At 37.2% G+C, this 14,039-nt stretch overlaps 1 protein-coding gene across 3 annotated transcripts in view; it reads left to right on the top strand.

Annotated features, from left to right (window-relative positions):
• Positions 1 to 14,039, top strand: part of LOC113943303 (cAMP-specific 3',5'-cyclic phosphodiesterase 4D-like) — a 188,343-nt gene that overhangs the window by 91,210 nt on the left and 83,094 nt on the right. Inside the window, exon 1 of one of the 3 annotated variants that reach the window (XM_027634921.1) lies at positions 12,945 to 13,053. The exons of the other annotated variants lie outside the window; for them this stretch is intronic. The gene's annotated coding sequence lies outside the window, so the exon portion shown is untranslated. Of the gene's footprint in view, positions 1 to 12,944; positions 13,054 to 14,039 lie in introns of those variants that run through there. 3 annotated transcript variants of the gene reach the window in all.

Here is a 14,039-nt window from a genome sequence, read left to right as displayed (position 1 = left end):
TGCTCCTCATATGGCTTCCCCTTCAAACCATTCACCATCCTCATGGCTCTCTGTTGGATGATCTCTAATAGCTTAATGTCTTTTTTATATTGCAGTGCCCAAAACTGCACACAATATTCAAGGTGAGACTGCACCAGTGCAGAGCAGAGAGGGACAATCCCCTCCCTCAACTGGTTGGAAATGTTTTGCCCAATGCCTCCCCTGGCACGGTTGGCCCTCCTGGCTGTCAGGGCACTGCTGACACATATTCAACTTGCATTTGACCAGGACCCCCAGATCATTTTCCACAGGTCTGCTCTCCAACCTCTTGTTCTGCAGTCTGTCCATACATCCAGGGTTGCCCCATCCCAGATGCAGAATCTGGCACCTGGCCTTGTTAAGCTTCCTACAGTTGGTGACTGCCCATCTCTAATTTGTCAAATTCTCTCCGCAGGGCCTCTTTGCTCTTGAAGGTCCTCCCAATTTAGTGTAATCGGCAAAGTTAGTATTCCTGTGAGTCCTGGGTCCAACTTTTTAATGAAGACACTGAAGAGAATTGGGCTGAGGATGGAGCCCTCTGGAACTCTCCTGCCACTGGACACCAGCCTGATGTTACCCCATTCACTATAACTCTTCGTGCCCAACCTCTGAGCCAGTTGCTCACCCACTGGGTAACACAATTATTCAACTGTATGTTGGACATTACATCCAGCAGGATACTGTGAGAGACAGTATCAAAAGATTTACTGAAATCCAAAAAGATTAAATCTACTTCCTCAGATCAACTGGGGGGGTTACCCTGTCGCAGAAGAAAATCAGGTTCGACAAGCAGGACTTTTCTCTCATGAAGCCATGACCAGTGACTCCAGGAGTAGAATCTTTTCCTGCCCTTCTTGAAAATCAGGACAACATTTGCCAGCTTCCAGTCAGCTGAGACTTCCCTGGATTCCCAAGACCATTCAAAAATCATTGAGAGAGGTTTTGCAATGACATCAGCAGCTCTTTGAGGATCCTTGGACCAATCCCTTCAGGACCCATAGACTTGTAGGGATCCACCTGGAGCAGCAGATCCTGCGCAATTTCAGGGTTGGCTGGGAGTTGATCATTCTCACAGTCATGGTCCTTTTTATTTTTTAAATAATGAAGATAACTAGAAAAGACCACAGGCTCTTATATTTGAGAAAAAATAGCATTCTCTATGTTAATCCAAAGGTCAAGGTCCAAGGTCCAAACGTCAAAGGTCCTTAAACCAGAGGAAAGGTTTTAGTATCTAGGAGATGCACTGTCTCAAATTAACTCAAGTTCTAATTTTTTTTCCCCCTTGTTTAACATGGTTGGCTACTTAGTTGCAGATCATATCTTCACTTTAATTTTGTCTAAGAAGTATTTTTCAATGCTGAAATTAAAAACCTTGAAGTGCTGTTGCAAATTAATACAACATGCATTTTGCTAATACCCTTTCCTTCTTCAATAACAAATAGGTAAGTTGTGGGCTTCTTTTAGCTTTAATTTCTGTGATGGCTTTGAGTTCTCATGACATCTGTGATTATTTTGGTATACCTTATACATGGAATTGTTTTCACTTTCTTCCCTGAATCAAAGCTCTGAAAGAAGCAATCAGGATTTTTGACTAAGAAATACAGCACAACGGAGTCCTCTGTACTTTTCTCAATTGCTCTATTTCTTCTGCCAGAAGAGGGAGAAAAATATGATCAAATAAAACACTTTGTAGCCTTTCCAGGGTGTGTAGAGATAAAGATTTAGATTAATTTTTCTGTATCTAAAATCAGATGCTTGTCCTGAAGTTTTATTGTGACCACAGAGAAATCTTATCTGCAGTACTGGAGATGATAAAAGTTCTGATTACATGAAACTAGTGCTAGCTGTATCTATGAAAGCTGCTGTCTAGCTGAAGATAAAGAGTTAGGAAAATTCAAAATTCTAGACTAGACTTTGGACATAGACATAAATTTCTTCTTGGATTTCCCATTTGCAGTTGGTTGTGGTCTGGTATTTTGTTTTGTTTTTCTCTTCCCTTTTCTTTTGCACTTCGTCCAAATACTTCTAGTCTGAATACATTTTTTTTAACAGCAAATGTATTTTATCTATGCTGTGAAGATTCTTGTGTTTCTGTTTCGATCATATTAACTCCTCTTCTACAAGGAAGCTGTCTTCTATTGATGGACAATAAACACATTAAACAGTATATTAAATTTGTTTTGTATAGTATAGTAGGATTATTACAATTATGTATATTTTTAAAGTATTCATCAGTAGATAAAAGAAATTGATTTTGAAATCTAATCTCTTTCGATTAAATTCAGACAAAGGAAGAATGAGATAAACTTGTATTTTATACACCTTCTCAGTCTAATATCATATAATAATATAATCTTTCAAATTTAGGTCTGTTAAACTTAAGGACAGCTCAGTTTTAGTCACTTGAAGTAATTCCAGAGTTACATGCTTCTTATTGCTTGTATAATTAAATAAATGACATAAAATTATCAAAAGATAGATGTGTATCTTGTTTTGGAGAAGCCAATGTTTTATCATTAATATATTTACGTTTTGAGTTCACAGATCAGAGATTAGCAATTTGACCCTGACTGTCACTAGCATTTGACAGGTTTCCTAACTCTGTATTCCACTTTTAGACAAAATAGCATTAAAATCATAACCAACGTAGTTCATTGCTCCCTTAGTTTAGACTTGCTGGCTTTGATTTTACTGCATTGTTTCTGTAGCAAAATTCTGTCCAAATACGAGACAGAAAATTATAATACATAAAGGTTTTATTTCTAGGTTTTAGCAAGTCTCTTCATCTGTTCCCAGCCCTCACCTCTATGAAGAATCTTACTTGTAAACACCTGCCTTAAATGGCACAACTGTTAGCCTTGCATAGCAAGTTACAAGGGTTTGTCACTTGTATCACACACCTCTCCCTAAACAGTATGCAGTGTGTTATGTGTTTTGACACAGAGCCAGATTCTGAGTTCCAGTGCCTTGCTACTTCAGTCTGGACCTGTTTCTCTGGAAATGCCCTGAAATGATAACAGCAAAAGTCTGAGCAGCTTGAGGGTGAAGGGATTAATTTTTAACAATCTTGAACTGTAAAATATAGGAAATATATGCTGTGGCAAATATGAACAGAAGGAGGGAAATTATGATGGGTTTTGGAAAAGCACAGAATGTGAAGGAATAACAGTGCTTTGAGCCACAGGTGAAAGTTAGTGCTGCCAGTTAAAGAAACAAAACCCTTTATACAGACCCTTTATACAGACACTGAGTTACCCCATAATAATGTGAATGTATGTTGTGGGTGGGCAGTGGAAAACAAACAATTACTGATGCCTTACAGTAGTCAAAACATTTTTAAAGGACATAAAGTATGCTGATTTTTATGTAAATGTATTTTTTTAAGTTAAAGTATCAAAAATGAATTTTGTGTGCTAGAACTGTATAAGTAAATAAGTAGTCATATTGAAAGAAAAGGTGGTTGTGTTATTTTGAAATGGTGTTTTTGCTATCCTTTATTCAAATGAGTATATGAAGAGATGGGGAAAGCGTGAACAGTTCCAGAAAAAGATTTCAAAACTTGTATAAGTGATATTCCACCTCTGCAGTGGTATTCTCTCAAGTGCTTTCCATATTGCATGCAAAAATGAAGAAGAGGGCAACATTTCATCCTGTGGATGAGAAAATAGTGCAAGAACAAGGGATTTATTCTTCTAGAACAGAACAATTCTATTTAGAGGAATAGACTTCATCTGAACCTCAAAGGGAGAAGGTAACATATCAAATCAAGAGATTGTACTACAGTTTTAAACTCTCTAAGGCTGAGTTATATCTGAGATTTTAAATTCAAGATTAAGGAAATGAAAATAATTCTGAAAGAGGACACTTCAAAATGATGCAATCTCCTAGGTAATTTTTGTATCTCTAAAGAAAAGTAGAGTTAGAAAATTTTTATCAAATAGGAAATTTGAAAGGATAGAAAACATTGCCACTATTATTAGATACAGTGAGGAAGAAAAATGACATGGTTCTATAAAAATGATTTTTTTTGTGTGTCTGTAAAACTCGTAGAAGCTCAAGAAAAACATTTGAGAGGATATGGATAGTTTAGCAATTTTTTAGAAAGCTGACATGGGGAAACAGTGAGATAAAGACAGTCCTCTCAAAGACATCCTTCAAAAAGTTGAAGTTTTGCCCAAATGAGGAAAATATAAAACACAGAATATGAAAATGCAGTGAGTAAGACCAAAAAAGAGTAATAAAAACAAAGGTATAAAGATATAAAAATATGCTAAGAAACCTCCTCCAGATCATGAAGTCAGCTGGAGATATTGGAACATAAGTAGAATAGAAGGAATATTTAACAAAGGATTAATGCAGGAGATCTTGCAAAGTCTCTTATGATAGGTTTTTTCCTGTAAGAGACATCAAAACCTGCCCCAGATTTAGATAATAGTGGAAGAGCTTATTAAATAAACAGGTGAAGTGCACAAGCATCGACATAACTCCTCTAAAGGAGCCAGGAATTAAATGGATTAATTGCAAACTCTGAAATGTGAGCTTGCCAGGAGCAGAGCATTGTGCTGTTCTATATGCTAAAAATGGTTTGGAAAGAAAAAAAAGTTTGGTGATACTAAGCTGTTCATGGCATTAAAGACAACTATGTAAAATTGCAAAACTGCAGAATATGATAAAATAGCAAATGAAATCTAACATGAAATTCGAAGTGATGTACTCAATGGGAGCAGGGCAAACTATAACTTGCATGATGGGCTCAGAATAAATGTTGCTGCGTAGAATGGGTCTTTGGGCAAAAGTAAGCAGTTGTGTGAATATGTTAGCTTGATGCTCGGATGTCAAGGAGAAAGCAGAAATGTTAGGAAGCATGTGGAAAACAGCAGATGATGAAGCAGAGACTGTTATTATACTGGTACATACGTACCAGGACCACCTGCATGTTGAGATCTGTGGGACGTCCTGGTCAGACATAGTGAAGAGCACCCATTTTTGTTAAATAAATGCAGTATCCATTCAGTGCTAGGAGGATAGGCACATGCTGGAGGACTTGCAGAGTATTACAGCTATTTTAAGTCAGTTCCTCCATTAAATAGGAAGTATTCTTAGAATAGTCATTACCCAATAGGTAGAAACCTGGGGCTAGCAGTGCCTGACCTCAGAGTGCTGCTGTGTGGATACATACAGTGTTCTCTTGCATGTGTCACAGTCAAAGAGTTTGTGAGAGAAGGTGGCCTCTCTGATAGGGAGGGATAGAGCAGGCTTAGAAGAGTGATAGGGATGATTCAGGATGAGCAAGCAGTTGATTGACCATGACAATTTAAGCTATGAAAGAGACAACTGAGGGAGGTGTCCTTCTCAGTGTTCCTGGCATGTTGTAGGTGTAGTCCTTTCTGTAAGATGTCCCTGCTCCAGTGCAGATTTACAATGAGCTTCAATTCCCTCAGAGGGGCACCCTTTGGGGCAAGTGCCTTTTTTCTCCAGCCACACCTTCAACAGCAGCACCTTCAGCCATGCTTGCAGTGGTGCTCTGACCATCTCTGACTGGCTGAGCCCTGAAGGGCTGATGGCCACAGCTACAGAACTGCTGGAGCTGTCTTTGGCTGGCTTGGCCACCTCCTGTGCAAGACAAATCTGCTGCTGCTGCTCTGGCTCCTTAAACCCTGCTCTTTCCACCAACAGGTGACATTAAAAATGTTAGTGAGTGGTGATGGTCTGAGGTAGTGAGTAGGGACAGGGAACTGCAATGGCCTTGACTATTTGATTCACAGGGTAGTTCCCAGTCTAGTTCGGAGACAGCCCACCGGTGCCCTGCCAGGCAGCTGTGCTAGATTGGGAGCCACGGCTGGCAGGCTATTCTCCCCCATGTACTCAGTATATGCACTGCCATACTTATTTTGAGGTTAACTAGAGTGTTTTTGATACAAGCTGGCAGGCCTTGGCAGCAGACAATTCTCCCAGGTATGTTTGGTTCAATTTTTCAGGCCAGACATAGACTGATGCAATCCATCATAAATGTGTGTTTCACTTCAGAATGCAAAGGACTTCCTTGACAATGAAAGATGACATTCTTTTAGTTAAAACATTATTTAAGTAGGGGTTGGCATTACATTATCAAAAGTGTTGATGGTTGATATCACTCTTATTTCCCATCCGCCAGAAGAGGCAAAGGACTAGAGAAAAAGTACTTTGTGATTTACTTGCTCTGATATTTTCTATCTCCATTTAATCTGTTTTCAGCAAAAGAAAATACTGAAGAAAAAAAAAGAAGGTTCTGCTGTTCCTTGATTGTAAAGTAAAATTCTTCTGTGTGTTAAAAAGCATGTACTTTTTTTCTTGTGGTCCCACTTGGTAGTTAGCTGTAATGACAGGGCTTCATGTACTTTAGTGAAAGCCTGTCTTATTTAGTTCAGTTTTGATTCAATCCCTAGGACTGAATCAGACCAAGCCCCTGGCTGTGAGTCCTCAGTGCTAACACATAGAATTGACGAATAAAATGATCTGTTGGCTTATAAATGAAGTTATCAAATATACAGTCATAAGAAAAATACATTTAGTGGAAATACTCTTACACAAAATTGCTTTTTCATACTCCCTCCCCAGATTCAATGCCTAGCTAATTTCCTCAGCTTTCATGTCTCTCTCTATCTGTTCTAAAGCATTTTTCTGTGATAAGTGCTGGGCACTTACTCTGGGATGAATGGAAGTTACTGGAAAAAAAAAGAAAAAGAAAAATACAGTTAGTAGATGTAAGTTTCTCTCTAGAGGTCATGCTGTATTCTCCTAAAACCACACTCCCTCTCTCCAGAAAACACAAGGCTTTATGATTTTTTCCAAGGAAAGAAACAGATAATCTAGCAATATGGGTATCTTTGCATTTCTCAGTGCTTTATAACCTGCTGCAGTAATTTTACTCCTTTTTTTGATTAAAAACCCAAAGTCCTGTTGGCCAGTATTCGTTATCCAATACATAGCTGTCATTAATGAGATTTCTAGTAACAAGTCATCCAAGTTGTCTGGCATCAATACTTGCATTGTGTCAATACAACAGTATGCCATCTCAGAAACTTCTGAAAACAGAAGTCGTCTTCTTCTTGTGTAAACTGTGAAATTTTCCCAAAAAGCTGTCCTCATAACCTGCATTTCATGTTTTTCAATTGTTGGAGAAAGTATATAGGAAAGTAATTCTCCAATGTTGCTCAATTTTGTTCAATTATGTCTTAGGAATTTACACTCCAGCCCGAAAAAGGGTACAGTACTTAACAATCAAGGGTTGAGAGTAAAAATATTCAGCATTACTGTTAAAGTAAATAATGGTAAATACTGTTTTACTTTGAAAAAATGAAAAATGGTTCTGAAAGTGTGATTAGAGTTCATGTCTACTCTGTTGAATTGAAATGTTTATGTTAACAGGAGAGGTTATTGTAGAACAGGAAACTGATTAAAAAAAGGCACTAAAATACAAAACACTTATTATTTAATTCAGTCTAGTTGGTGTGTTTAAATGCTATTTTCATGTACTCTTCAGAGATGTTAATATTGTATATAGTACGTTTCTCCAGGTAACTTCCTTATGGTTTTGAAACATTGGTTTTTATAGTAGTGTTATTCACTTTTGTGAATATAAGGAAAGTAGAAATGATACAAGTAAGATTTCTCTCACCTTTTTTTTGTTAACTGATGTAACATTGACATTTTTGGATATGACATACAAGGTTTTGTTTACTCTGAATTTAGCCAAGTCTAAAGAATGTGGAATGTTCACACTCATGTTACTTATGGTTTTTCATAATCAGTGTAAATGCATACATACAGAGACACTATTTACTTTCTGAGTCATATTTTGACATTCTCCATAAGTTTCACTGTTCTAAAATGAATCAATATAAAATAAATAAATTTTCAGCATCAGTTTCTGGATATTTGGGGAGTCAGTATGGTTTCATCAAAGAGAAACCAACCTGATTGCCTTGTGTTTTGGAACAATTGGCTGGATAGACAAGAAGAGAAGACTGGATATTGTCTAACTGAACATTAGTAAGGTTCTTAACAGTGTTTCTCACAACATTCCTCATAGATAAACTCAGAAAACTTAGATTGTATGAGTAAGGTGGATTGAGAACTGGTTGAATGGCAGATTCCAGAGGGTTGTAATCATTTGTACAGGGTCTAGTTGGAAGCCTCTCACTAGTGGTGTCCCCCAGGTTTTGATACTGGTTCCAGTATTAACTTATTCACCAGTGATTTTTATGAAGGAACAGATGCCTCCTCAGCAAGTTTATTCAAAGGTGGGAGGAGTGGCCAATACCCCAGAGGGCTGTGCAGCCCTTCAGAAGGACCTCAACAAGTTGGAGAGATGGGCAGACAAGAACCGTCTGAATTTCCAGAAGGGCAAGTGCAGGTCCTGCACCTTGGGAGGAATAACCCCAGGCACCAGCAGAGGCTGAGGGCTGACCGTGTAGGAAGCAGATCTGTGCAGAAGGATCTAGGGGTCTTGGTGGACAACAAGTTGTCCATGAGCCAGCACTGTGTCCTTGTGGCCAAGGCCAGTGGTATCCTGGGGTACAGTAGGAAGAGCATTGCCAGCAGGTCAAGGGAGGTGATCCTGCCCTTCTACTTAGCCCTGGTGAGGCCTCATTGGGAGTACTGTGTCCAGTTCAGGGCTCCTCGGGATAAGAGAGACATGGACTTCTTGGAGTGGGTCCAGCAGAGGGCTGTGTGAAGATGACTAAAGAACAGGAGCGTCTCTCTTACAAGGAAATGCTGAAGGACCTGGACCTGTTTAGTCCAGAGAAGATCAAGAGCAGATCTCATCTATGTATGCAAGTATCTGAAGGGAAGGTGTCCAGAGGATAGTAGTCAGGCTCTTCTTGGGGGTACTGAGCATTAAGATGAGAGGCAACAGGTAGAAACTGGTGCACAGAAAGTTCCACCTGAATATGAGGAAGAAATTCTTTACTGTGCAAGTATTCTGTGTGTTTCTATAATTTGACATGAACACTACCTTGCATTTTATTGTTTAAATTGTTTTGTTTCTGTTCTGAAGAAATCCATTGTTTTGAAAAATACCTACAATGAGAAGCAAATTATAAAGAAAATGTATCATAAATCAATAACTAATTGAAGGAGATAAAAGCTAGTCTAACTAGGTAACTTTGACTGATTTCTAGGTTATATTTTACAAGACAAATATGTTAAGCAAATAAAAGACCAGTAGCATGATAATAGGAATATATTTGGCTTTGAATATTCAGGTGCTTATTTGTACAGTTCTCTCTTAATAATAGATTTCTCATGTTTCTGTTATATCCTATCTGTACAACCTGCTTTTTCCTACTCAATCATAACTAAGAAAATACAGTGTCTTGTTTAGCATAGGAGGGAGGAAAAAATTGAACATGTACTCTGGATGCTTTTGCCTTTCTTTCACATCTGTTTCAATTGTCTGGATCTTTCACAGGCTATTGCTTTTGAAAATTTCTTCGGCGCAGGTTAACAGATTCATTGAAGTGTCTTTGGTCTTTTGTTTGGGCTCTTTTTTTTTTTTTTTCTCTACTCTTGTACTGGGGAAGCAACTCTGACTGAAATTAAACAAACCAACATTAAAGTGTTCCAGAAGTGGTTCTGGACGCTGGATGACTCATACACTGCAGACATAAGCTCAGGCCTTTTTATCCTCGGTTGTTGTAAAGGGAGTATGCTTTACTTGCCTCTGAGATTAAAGTCAGTAAACAACACGGGGTTTTTTTGAGCAGTGGCAGTTATCTTACTGCAGATCAGAGAGACAGAAGATCATTTCAGCGCTCTCTAATCCTGTATGATGATGTATTTTTGCCCCATACCTATTTAACTGAAAGAAATTTGGCTACCTTCTCAGCCCAGAACTGCTTAGAAATAGAGATATGTTGCAGCTAAACAGTATGAGTTCTTCATCTCACTCATGTAAATGGATGTTGGGTAGCAACAGGGAGTAAGCTTTATCTCAAGTCCTTGTTGCACCTTTTATAGAAAAATTTTAGGCAGTGACTAGCAAACCAAATCATTGTTGGATATCTTTCTAGATCATGAATATTTCCAAATGATTAACTATGACATTTGTGTAGTTGTCAATCAGAAAGGAAGAGAAACCCCTTAAGTCTAGTGCCATATTTTATTAAACACAGCTCTGATGCAGACACAGGTGACATTAGAGTCAGATTTAGTGAAATAAAAAGTAGTACCATAAGCTTGCTAGCTGCCAGTAGTCTGCTCCCTAAAATCACTTTATTCTACATTCATATATTGAAACCCGTTTAATCAGGTTTTAGATAATTACCTAAGATAAGAAGACTTAAACTACTTATGTAATGGTTAGCAAGCACAATATATAGGTATAGAGAATGTTAACTCCTGATGAAGACAACGTCTTCACCTTAGTTTCTGTTTCCTAAATTCCTGGTAGAGGGTGGATGAACAGCTGTTGCACACAAGCATTAAACTCTCCAGGCTGTTCATGGTCAAGTCATAAATATTAAAACAGCATAAGAGCTTCTCAGCTAGTTTAATGTATTCTTGTACAAATTTTAGGGACTATTTTTGAAAACAAAATACAATTAAAGAAATGTAAGGCTATCTAACAAGCAAGAAGAGTGCAAGTCCATCAAATTGGGCAGTAACTACTATTTGGCAGTGTTCTATAGCTCTGTTTAAAGAAATATGCTTCTTCTGTAAGTAGACAGACAGGCATACAAAAACCCAAACAAACAAACAACAATAATATCCTAGATGTTACAGGAACTAAAATCTTGTGATTCACCCTGGAATCTTCTCAAGCAGTCTGTTAAAATTTTTTGCTGTTTTTAATTTCTTCTCTTACAATATCTCTATAGTATTTTTTTCTAAACTTCTTAGTACCTGAGGTGATTGCTTCAGTATTTTCTATGAGTGTGCCACTTTGTTCAATATACATTCACACCATGAAAACATCTTGAAAGATAGCTAAAACATAGAGCTAGGAACAGAAAATAAATGGCAAGTTATTTCTATTTATTTTATCATCTCTTAATCTCCTGTTAAAAAAATTTAAAAAAAGTTTTGTAATTGATCAACCAGTTCAGTAGAAATATTTACATTTTAATTATTCCCTGTAATTTAAATGCTAAGCAATATCAGAAAAAATTTCAGTTTGAAGTCACTAAGTTTTTTTTTTAGTTTTGTTGTGTTTACATCTTATATATAAATAACTATTAGTAAGACTTAATGACTAAGATGATTAAATAAAAGTGTATATATATATTGTTCTGTAGTCCAATATGAGTAACTTCAGTTTGCACGTTTTCTTTGGCTAATATCATGTTCAACAGGAATAAAATCCATGGTGCTTTAATAAAAACTTGGAAAGCTTGAAAGGTCTGGAAGAAGGACATCTGTCTGTATGACTCATGTGCCTGTTATAATAAACTACACTAATCTGGCTCTTGGAAGTACCTCTGGGCTAGTTCAATGAGGTCTCTTCTTTTGACGTCATGTGAAAATTCTAGGTATTACATCTACAGAAAAATAGTGATCAGGGAATGTTCTTCTTGACAAGAAATTTTCTCTTCAAACTTCATCCTTGTAGTGAATAGCCTTATTTTTTTCTCTTGTATTCTAAGATTTTAAGAGCTCTACTATCCTGCTTTCTGGTTGTGATATGGACTTATATATTACAGATATTCACAGAAACATGCCTGAAAGTGTTCAAGACAGAAAGTCACACAAGATGTGAAAGAAATATTTGACCCTGTTTAATGTGCTACTACTGCTTTCCTGAGTTAAAACCATAAATTTGTACCTTGATTTCATACATAGTTCTAGATATTTCAGATGACTTTGTGAATTTTGCCTAAATGCATTAACTAGTTTAATGAGCTAAGTGTATTCCTCTCTTGCATGTGTATCAAGTACTGTTGAAATGGATAGAGCAATGATGTATTTACTTTTGAATCTGTTTCATCTTGTAGCTATTTTAAATTGGAAAAGTAATGTTAAGATACTCTTGTGGATACTGTTTTCTATGTAGATGTGACAAGATTTGTCACTGAAAATTCATTTTTTCTTTCCACAAATCATGGCTTTTGTGGAAAAGATAAGGATGCTTATACATATGCCTATATATAAAAGCATATGGCTTTTATGTATACTTCTATATGGTCAAATATGGTAATGATAGTATATGAATAATTTAGAATAAGATATTTTTCTACGAAAGCAAATTCCCTTAATGAAAGCCTCTTGTAGAGGATCACTATAACAATATCTCAGAAATTGAATAGGATCATGTAGGGTTTTTTTCAATGCAATCTCCACTACTCATTCCCTGTGTACTCCCAAATTTACTTTCATGATTCTTAGATTTTTCACACAAAGACTTTTTTCCATGCAAAAACAATACGTACATTGGTTTTGCTTTTTTTCAGTGGATTCCAGAGAATGCTGGAATAAGATCTTTCTCTTTCCACGTATCCCTTTAGACATTCTGTTAGTCCCAACACTTTTCCTATCTAGTTCTCAAAGCATGGATATGATGTATTTCTGTCATTGGTGTCCACAACAGGTGTACCCTGGGTTGGCAAATCTATACTGGTAGTCAGGATAGATGTTGATGGCAATAAAGGAAGTTGAAGTATGGCTCTTGGAGCTGAGGATTCCTCTCCCTCCCCAGTCGTTGCTTTCATTGAATGTAGGTTGATGGTAACTTCCTGGAGACTTGTGGGCATCTGGTCAGACTATCATTCTGTGTGAAAGGGCAATAAACCAACAGTCTCTGAGTCAGTGAACTCCACTCTACTCAAATCAGTCTCCCCTTCCACCAGGCTTCATCTGTGATGTTTCTGATGGCCGCTTCATCTCGCAAGTCAAATTGCTTGTGGGGCCACCAATACAAGAGTAATTTGCACTGGCTGATGCATATTGTCAATTACAAAGTGAAGCTGTACATAAACCCGACAGGACTAGCCACAGGAGCTCTCAGGCTAGGCCCAGCTATGTACCCATGGGCACAGATGGTGGTAACGGTACAAGGTCAGTGCCAGAATTTGTTTCACCTTTGTAAATAACTATTGAGTAGTTGGTGAAGCCAATCAATAGGGAGGAAATAATCACATCTCCATCTCATTGGGCAGAGAATGACATAGTTACCTTGAAAGAAATCTAGCAAGACCATAAGGAGGCATAGTCCTTGCAACTCTATTTGCAAATTAGTTCCTCTATTTCGTTGTTGTAAAATTCACAAGAATAATATTTTTTTATATGATATCTAAATAGGAAAAAATTAGCTGCTTCCTCAACATTTGGATTTGATTCTCTATTACCGAATGTTGCTTATAAATAATTAAATACATAAGTAATCAATACATATTTATTTTTTATCTGAAAGAAGTACCAATGTTTTACAAAACAAATAGAAAAATCAAGTAATGTGCTAAAGAGTTGCTCATGCAGTGATATGTGTGGTTTTCTTAGGAAGGAAAACTAAACTTTTACCTTTGTCCCAGGTCATTATTTTCTCCTGTAGAGGTAGGAAACTACACATGTACACGGTTCTTAATATTGTACTGAGATTTAAGGATTAATTTTCCTTTTTGGTAGAGATGGACTTTGAGATTCTCAAAAAACTTAGTAATTTAAAAGCAGTTTGTTATGCTAGTAAGGCCATGCAAGTGTGGATGATGTCTTACCTTTTGTATCCATGTGAGTTGCATCAGTGATCTGCCTACCCATGAAGGAAATAAACCATATCTGTAATTTTGCTGATGTGATTGATTCTGTATTAGGTGATTTTACTATAACATCTTTGTTGGTTAGAAATTGCACTTTACCTCATCTTTGGCTGACAGAGATAAGGAAAAAAACACGTGCAGAGACTACCTGGCTTAAATGAGAACAGAAATCTTGGAGCTGCTTGATTTCAGAGCATATGAATTTCCCTTTACTCTTCCATGGTTTTGTCTATGTACTTAGCCAAAAGCTGATGAATGCTGCTTTTCAAAGGTGCAGTGCCATACCAT

The sequence above is a fragment of the Corapipo altera genome, unplaced genomic scaffold, assembly GCF_003945725.1.
Source record: "Corapipo altera isolate COAL_440 unplaced genomic scaffold, ASM394572v1 61411, whole genome shotgun sequence".
In the NCBI taxonomy this organism is placed as follows: Eukaryota; Metazoa; Chordata; class Aves; order Passeriformes; family Pipridae; genus Corapipo; species Corapipo altera.
Note: the sequence above shows the minus strand (reverse complement) of the source record. Positions and strands in the feature narration are given on the sequence as shown.